We start from the raw sequence: 9,720 nt of genomic DNA on the forward strand, positions 1-9,720 counted from the left end.
ACAGTGAGGCGTCGTTTCTTTGGACATACAAGAGTAGCTATAGTGGTGACGGTGGTGGGTGATGGTAATGGTGACGGTAGTGGGTGATGGTAATGGTGACGGTGGTGGGCGATGGTAATGGTGACGGTGGTGGGTGATGGTAATGGTGACGGTAGTGGGCGATGGTAATGGTGACGGTGGTGGGCGATGGTAATGGTGACGGTGGTGGGTGATGGTAATGGTGACGGTAGTGGGCGATGGTAATGGTGACGGTGGTGGGTGATGGTAATGGTGACGGTGGTGGGTGATGGTAATGGTGACGGTAGTGGGCGATGGTAATGGTGACGGTGGTGGGCGTTGGTAATGGTGACGGTGGTGGGCAATGATGGTGGGTGATGGTGGTGGGTGACACGCTGGTGGTAACAGTTGTGAGTTATGGTTGTGGATGACAATGGTAGTTGACGATAGTGAGTGACGGTGATAGGTGAAGGCTGCGATTGTAAGTAACAGATGCTTGATATAGACAAGCAAAAACATATCTACAACACCAGAAGTAATTCGTCACAGTTTTAGGAGAAAACGACACACACACACACACACTGTATACCTCATCTTATCACGTCCAGATCTTTACTACCCACACAGAACGAAAAGCTGCAAGGGAAGACGTTTTGAGTCCTGACACATCATGGATGGTCTGGTCTGTGTGCTTCGTACAACACTTGGGTCACACAGACAACACAAACTGGACTCCACTGGACTGCGACAAGAACAAGATAGGACGATAACGTTTGTCTACATCCCCAATGCCTCAAATGTTGTGTATGTTTGTGTATTTGTTGCTGTCATCACAAACTACAGTGGAACTTTTGTGGTATTTTTGTTATTTGTTATTCTTAGTAATATGTGCTATGGCGAGAGATGATAATTCTTATTTTGCCTTTACGATGATTGTTTCATCATTAAGAATGTACATGAAAGCATTTCTATCACTAAAAAAGTTATAGAATTCTTCAATGATTCAACATTGGAGGATTCAGTCACGAACAAATGTCTACATCAAGACCGGGCCTTAATTGGAATATAGAAAGGTTTATGGAAGAGAAAAACAAAAGACAAGGAAAAGTATTTACGAATTTTGGTGGAAGTGAATAACCTGCCTTTCAAACCGTTCCATGTCATAGTTATTAAGAAAGACATGAGACAGTAGAGAATTTCAAAGCTTCGAGTTGTATGGAAAAAAACAATTATCAAAACAGCCCAGCCTTAAGTTGCCACGCAACAATCATGTGACGTAGCAGCGTGCCGAGTACTGCGTGGTTTACCTAGCGGTGGGTGAGGGCACACAAGCAGCCACCTCTCTCATTTATATTTTCATCATTACTTTTGTTCCTGTGATCATCATTAACTATCATAATCATTATAATTATTATGATAAGAGTAAGCAAACACAATGATGATAATAACAAGTCACAATAATAATGATAGTCATAGTAGTAATATTCATACTTGTAATGTAATACTTCTTTTTCCACGCTTAATCGCCGTTTGCCCCTTTAGCAAGATAGCACCGAGAACAGACAAAGAAAGGCCGCTTTCGCTCACACCCGTTCTCTAGATGTCATGTGTAACGTACTGAAATCAAAGCTCCCTTTCTACAACCAGGCCCTCTCTACCATTACATGATTTACCCCAGACGCTTCACATACCCTGGTTCAGTCCGCTGACAGCGCGTCGACCCCTGTATGTCACATCGTAATATTGTTAGGACTACTATTCCTTTAAACCTGCCAATTTTTCCTCTCCGTGATAACATTCTCTCTTTCCACACATTCTTCAGCGCTTCCAGAAACTTCGTCTCTCTCCCCACCCTAAGACTCGCTTCCGCTTCCATGGATCTATTTGGTGTGACAACTCCAAGGTATCTAAAGCACTTCACTTTCTCCAGTTTTTCTTCATTCAAACTCACTCCCTAACTAACCTGACCCTCAACCCCACTGAACTTAATAACCTTGCTTTCACACACATTTACTCTCAACTTCCTCCTTTCACACACTCTTTCAGACTCAGTCACCAACTTCTGTTTGTTTCTCACTCGAATTTGCCACCAGTGTTGTATCATCGGCGAACAACTGACTTACTTCCCAGGCCCTCGTATCCCCTATGGACTCCATACTCACCCCTCTCTCTCTCTCTCTCTCTCTCTCTCTCTCTCTATTAACCCCCCCTTCCCCGCCTCACCACTCTACCCATAAACAATTGAATAGCCATAGTGACATTACACTCTCCTGCGCAGGCCAACCTTCACTTCAGACAATTCACTCTCCTCTTCCTACAAGCAGACATATCTTGCACCATTAATAAAAACTGTACAGAGACATGGAGGACTCTTCCTCCTCGTCTCAGATTCATATTTTTGAAGTTAAGTTGAGAGGAGAGTGCGTGGGTCAGCTGGGCACCAAGACAACGCAACAAACAGGAAGTTTGTTCGCTCGACTTTGTTACAAGACAACATCTTACGGCTGTGAACAGCGGGTATGTTGCAATGATACATACTCGGACATCGATATATACGAGAAGTATTCAATCACTGTGAAACAACTGTGATATATGCTTGATAAAGGCAGTTATGCGCAGGAAGTACTTTTATGACATTTACTCACAAAAGACGTTATTTTCAAGAATGTAAAAAGCTACTCAACTCATTTCTATGATACTCGTACAAAAAGACGTCATACGCGACAGTTACTTGAAGAAATATGTGATGTGACGGGATGAGGCTCCCACCTATTTTGAGATAATCACTGTGAAGGAAATCCAAACTGGTTCCTTCTACATCTAAGAGCGACGTCTGAAGACGACTGGCTCTCTTGAACATAGACTAACAGGCAGAGCATGTGTTGTAAGACCTAACATGGCATTAAAACTTGCCAAGTCATACATCACAACCTCCAGACTACAGGATAGGTTATTATCATCCTTAAATTCATTTAATATAACGAAAATGAGAAAGAACTAGTTGCAGATACACAGTGAAGCAGTTAACAACTGGTCATGTCTTCGATGCAAAGACGCAGAGACATGTAAACAACAGATCAGTATGTCGTTTGTTGCTGTTTACATTTCTTTATTTCAAGACTTTGATAAGTTGTTTACCGTTTCACCTGCGTCACATATCTGCATAGTGTCCTAACCTTTCCTCTGTATGGCACTCTGACCTGACCTAAAGGCAACGATGATAGCAGATGTCACCCACTTCCCGACAATCAACCCTCGACCCTTCCCTACATAGTTGACCAATCACTCCTCAGTCGACGTACGTACAAACCTTACAATCTTACTGAGAAATAATATACTCCAGCAGGAGGAAGGTCATTATATTCTGAAGATATGTTGAGACCTTTTAGACATACTACCAGAAATAAATTATATGTAAAGACATTAAGGTTTGCGTCCAAAATCAGGCAATTATAGTTGGTCATTCTCGGTCCTGTTCGTTCACACTCAGTCATGTCAGGTTCCAAGCCGTAACAACTGGTCAAGCTTTCACACACTCGGTCATACCGAGTCAAGCTTAGTCATGTTGGTTATCTTCTGTTAGGTTCAATCAGTTTTGGTCATTAACTTGTCCTCTATCATCACACTAGATCATAGTCGCTCGTAATAAATCGTACTGGAACGCAAACCGTCATATTAGGTCATACCGGTCATGCCAGGTCATACCGGTCATGTTAGGTCATACCGGTCATGCTAGGTCATACCGGTCATGCTAAGTCATACAGGTCATGCTAGGCCATACTGGGTCATATCAGCTGATACTCAGTCATGCTAGGTCATATCCTGTCACTTTCGGTCATGTTTACTTGCTCATACTCTGTTATACTTAATCATACTAGGTCAAAGTCACTCAAACCCAGTCATATTCGGTCATAGTCACCATATGCCATATTGATCATAGAGGAAAATTTTTCATATGTCTTACCAGCAGGTGAACGGACCACTAGAAGACCACTGGACTCGCAGACGCCGAGGACCGCACTTGACGAAGCCAGACGAAACCTAAGATCTGACAGACGCGAGTCACATGTCGTCAGCACCGTTCACTATGTGTATGTCACCACTACTGCCCATCGTATACCTATCGCCAGTGCTGTTCTTTATATATTTCGGTGCTGCCCTCTATATATCTCCAGAGCTGCCCTCTATATATCTCCAGAGCTGCCCTCTATATATTGGTGCCCTCTATACATCTCTCGTGCTGCCCTCTATGTATTGGTGTCCTCTGTATGTCTCCAGCACTGATGAACCTTACCGTCAGCCATGCCATATATATAACCACTGTTCTTCACACATGATCAGCACGGCTCTAGTCTAACGTCAGCCAGGCTCTAAATATCTCCAGCGTTGCTCTTTGTAGGTCACTCGTATTGCCTTCTGTATATTGACCTCTACAATTATCACATATTTTCTGTTTCATTCATATGTATACAGACGTGTGGGGCTTCATCAGGGGTTTGTTTCTGTGCGTGACGTCACGGGGTCCATGGCTTTCATGAATGCCATGGGAAGTCGGTGTGACGTCATGAGAGGGTTATCTTTATGTCTAACATCATGCAGCGTTTGATGTCACGACGGTTTGTTATCATATACCTTCCTTCGACCGTTCAGTGTTCGACCATGTGGCCTCAAACCGTAAGGGTCAAATCGTCAAATGACACACCACTTGACACGTTGCTAAGTCTCTCGTCATTTGCATCAATGTTTGCACATGACTTCATTTTCCCTGGTATGTTATGACGTGATTAGATACTATGTTACCTCTCAACCCGAGTTATGGTACCCATGAGGTTGTTATGATGGTAACACGCACACCAGCCGCATCTGTTAAGCTTGGGGTGGTGAGTTTGACTGCCTGCTAGGCCTCCTGTATAGTCGCCAGGCCAAATTCCGACCTATTGCGATATGGTAGCTTTCGGGTCGAGTTTTGATAGCCTTTCGGTCGAATGTAATGGTCTATAGGTCGAATACCTGCCCTATGTGTTGTGCTCACCTCGAGGTCGACCTTTAACTGCCTTTACGAAGAGTTGTACTTTTCGTCAAGTCATTGTGGCAGTTCTGTCTATCACTGGGTTACTGTGGTGGAGTTGAGGTTCTGCACCGATGTATATTCTAGCAATGCTAAGTAATTACTGCCGCTGTGAAAACTCTTACTCTCTATTACTTTCGTCCCGTGTGCTGCAACTGCTGTGGCTGGTACGCTGTTTTTAAAGACTAAACTGGAGGGCAGTTGTCACAGCTGCAGGAGAAACCGTCTCTCTTATGGAAAGTAAATGGTTCACTTGTTACACTTTCTACCTCCACAGCTTTGGATTATGTTCATCCATAAACAAGGTGTCTGTTCACTACATGTAGACCAGATCTGTGAACACAGGGATCCAGACGGTTCCTGTAGAGGAGACCTTATGTGTTGTAGGCACGGTGTCAACCACGAAGGTTGTGATGTGTTTCCCATTTGTAAGTCTTGGTGTAATGTTGATGAGGACCTCGTTCTGCCGTGTGCATCATTCATACAGAAGGTATGGCTGTGGATTCTAGTCTCTGAGGTGATTTTTTTTGGGAAATGAGATGAGTGAGGAGGTGATGGAAGCTGAGGTGGCTTACGGTGAGTCAAGAAAGTGAAGTGAATGACATGCCGAAGGAGACTGCAGAAACATGATTTGCCCGAAGGATGCAATGTGAATGAAGAGGAGAGAGCCAGGCCGGTAGGGCTGAGGGGTTCGACAGGAGTGCCTGATGGCCGGGTTGGTATGGATGGCGGTGGGTCCGACAGCGATGCCTTGAGGGCCAGGTTGGCAGGTGTAGCGGTGGGTTCGACAGAGGTGTCCTGACGGCCATGTTGGCAGGGTTATCCTAAGTCTTGATCCCTCTGCTCCCCTACCCTGTAATCCAGCCTCGTAAACCGGCGTGGAAACATTTGTAGCTCTCAGCTCGTAAAGGTTTACTGCCGCGTAATGAGCGGTCAGGATCAGCCAGCATGTCTGAAGAAGGTCTACCGCCATTCCACCTCCATCACAATCTACCACACAGCCATCCCACCTCCACCACACTCCACCACACCGCAAGTGACAACCTCACCGAGAACAGCAACTGCCGGGAAGTTGATGACACTTATAACCGATCAGAGACAGTTGTGGTAACAGATATAGTAGCATTCTGTGACAGAAGCTACACCAACAACAGCACGAGGAGAAGCAACAGCAGCAGCATAATGGAGCAGTAGCAGGAGCAGCAACAGTAGCTACCTGAAAAATATTGTTATAACAGGAACAACTAAAGGAGCAGCAGTGTCTGAGATAACATCGGTAGCGGCCGCTTGTAACTCATCTTCTTAACGCGAAGAACTAGTTCTGCTGGTGGGTATGGCTCCAGCCAGCAGCAGCAGCAACGCCGTCTCTCCTGCCTGCACGGAGGAACAGGTTAGGTCAAGCACCTGAGGCAAGTGGTGGACCTTGGAGAATGAGAGCAGATCAGGACGAACCGTCACCTCCTGTCTCGTCCTGCTGTCTCAGGGACCCGACACTTTACCACAGGAAATTTCCCTCACCCCAGGATACCTGCTTCATCTGGTGTTATGTGTGAGAGGAACTATAGGCAGCGTAACCACGCATGTACACTGACCTGATGGCACTCATATACATGGGAAAACAGGTTCATATAACTACAACAGTACGAAGCTACATAATTACAAAGGAAGAGAACATGAATGTAGAAACTGATGGTTATGTACCAAATTCATCCATCACATTGCAGCGTCATCTGTGGAAGGACAGACAAACCGTCCCTGACCTTGAGATGACAGAGGTCAGTGAAGATGTTCTGCTTGTCTTCATCATTGTGACGTAAAGGTCACAAGGTTCATTTCTCTCGTGTTACACTCCGCCTCTCTCAAAGCACAGGCAAACACCGACCGACCCCTTCCTCCCCGGGACGCCAGGGATAATTACAGGTCCCAGATGTACTAGATGACTTCGTGGCAGACCACAGTCACTAGGGACCAGCCCCACGGACCACAGAGAGACCGCAGGTCATCTTCTGTTGGCGTGTGCGCCTGTTGAGTGGCCAGCCTGGTCTGCCCTTGTCCTCACTCACCGCAAGGTAGACCTGCTGGTGCTCTACCCAGGCTGTTGGGCTGACACGCACAAGAATGACTTATATAAATGCTCTTCACTGACACAGACCAGGTCTCCCATACAGACATTTGTACTTTACACAAAACATTGTCTCCAATTACTGCATACGTCATCCACTTCACACACACACACACACACACACACACACACACACACACACACTTTAGACCGGTTTGTTTGGAAGTTGATAGTCAGTGACATTTTGCCATTTAATCCCTTCACACGCATTTGGTACGCCATAATTCTGCGTCCACAACTTGTCAGAGGCCTTTCTGAAATCTGTATATGTGACACCAACAATTTACCTATGGTCAAGGGCCTTTCATGTCCTACTGCAGCAGGAACATCCCTGAGCCCTGAGGACCTATTGTCCCTAGTAGTGCAAGACGGTACACTTCATGATTTTCATCTTAAATATTTGGACAACATGTCTGGGAGAGAAGCTGGTCAAGAAGTCTTAAGGTAGCGCTTTACTTCCTTGTTTGTGAGGTGACACCAAGGCTTTGACTAATGGCCATTTAAGTATTCTGGATGGGGCTTTACGAGCCTGGTCTTGGGGCGAAGGATTTGGAAACAATATCTAGTTATCTTTATTTCGATGGAAAGTTGGTTACATCTCGTGTGATGTTATTGTGGGAGTGGTGTTGACGGGTTCTGGTGAAGGTGGCGTGGATGGTGGGTTACTGAAGTGGTGGAGGGACTGTGTTGACGCACAGGTGATGCCAGGATGACGCACAGGTGATGCCAGGATGACGCACAGGTGATGCCAGGATGTTAGTGATGACATGTTCAGAGTCATTGTTGTTGATGGTCTTCAGTAGTTCTTATAAAACTGGTCACATCTTTTCTTCGTAATCTTCCTCATTTCTTTAATGACATTTACTGCAGGTTCAGCCTGTGTGTCAGTAGGACTATCTTGTAATCAGAGGATTTTCCATAGTTCTTAATACGTCTGGGGACAAGAAAACGATGGAACCTTTCACTCTCGGTCAGGTAGAGTTTTATCTTCCAGGACAAGTTGACTTTTTGTGTCTTGTGAAGGGTTTATATATATATATATATATATATATATATATATATATATATATATATATATATATATATATATATATATATATATATATATTATCTTTATTTATCATACTTTGTCGCTGTCTCTCGCGTTAGCGAGGTAGCACAGGGAAACACGAAAGAATGGCCCAATCCACCCTCATACACGTGTATATACATACACGTCCACACACGCACATACATATACCTATAAATTTCAACGTATACATATATATACATACACAGACATATACATATATACACATGTACACAATTCATACTTGCTGCCTTTATTCATTCCCGTCGCCACCCCGCCACACATGAAATGACAACCCCTTCCCCACGCATGCGCTCGAGGCAGCGCTAGGAAAAGACAAAACCAGTTATACGATGTTTTATACGATCTTTGTCTAACATTCTGAGAATATTTCTAAATATTTGTTTCAGTAAATTGAACAGACATTGAATAATTTTTGAAAGTGAGGAAGACCCTGGGAGGACTTACCACAAGCTGAGTATGTAAGACTAAAATGAACCATAGAAACGAAAGAGATGGTTTAGCGTTACTACGTCAGGAACGACTTTTTTCTCTTATCGAATTATGAACAATGATGTTGTTAAAAGAAAAATGAAAAGCGATTCTGTAAACGCCTGCCTTCAGGACCTTGCCACAGTGGTGGGACTTTATTGATCTCTTGAGTGTAATGTCACAACCATTTATATAATGTTTTAACTTCTTCAGTATGATGACACAACTATTTGAAAATGATGCTACAGCTTCTTGTCCAAAATGTCTTAACCCTTTGAGTGTAATGCTTTGTAACACCTTCAGTATAATGACTTATTCCTTTGAACATAATGCTTAGTCCACTGAATATAATGTCTGAACTTTCATAATAACTTTCAACCCGTAAATGTAACGTGTCAACCTTAGAATATAATGTCATCACCTTTGAGTATAATGACTACACTCTTAAGTATAATGTCTCATTCCCATCAATAGAAACATTCAACTGTTTAATGATAAACGTCACTCCCTTATGTATCATAAGAAGCCCTTGAGTATGACAACAAACCCTTGAGCATGATACAAAATACTTGAGTATGACAACAATTTCTTTGACGATGATAACAAAATCCTTAGTATGAAAATGAACTCGTTATTATGAAAAGAAATACTTGAACTTTATAACAAATCCTTGTGTATGACGATAAACCCTAGAGTACGATAATAAACCCTAGAGTACGATAATAAACCCTAGAGTACGATTGTCAAACCATAGAATACGATAATTAAACCCCAGAGTCCGATAACAATTCCTTGGTTATGAAAATATATCACTTCAGATAAGACTGTTTTGTTTAACCACTTGAGCATAATGATAAAATCTTGGAGTACAGTGGACAACCCATTTACCATAATGCTGGAAATGCTTGAGTATTATGAGTTATTCCCTAAACCCCTTAGTTATGATGGCTTAATCCATTAACTACGATGGCT

Source organism: Panulirus ornatus, chromosome 23 (assembly GCF_036320965.1).
Source record: "Panulirus ornatus isolate Po-2019 chromosome 23, ASM3632096v1, whole genome shotgun sequence".
Lineage (NCBI taxonomy): Eukaryota > Metazoa > Arthropoda > Malacostraca > Decapoda > Palinuridae > Panulirus > Panulirus ornatus.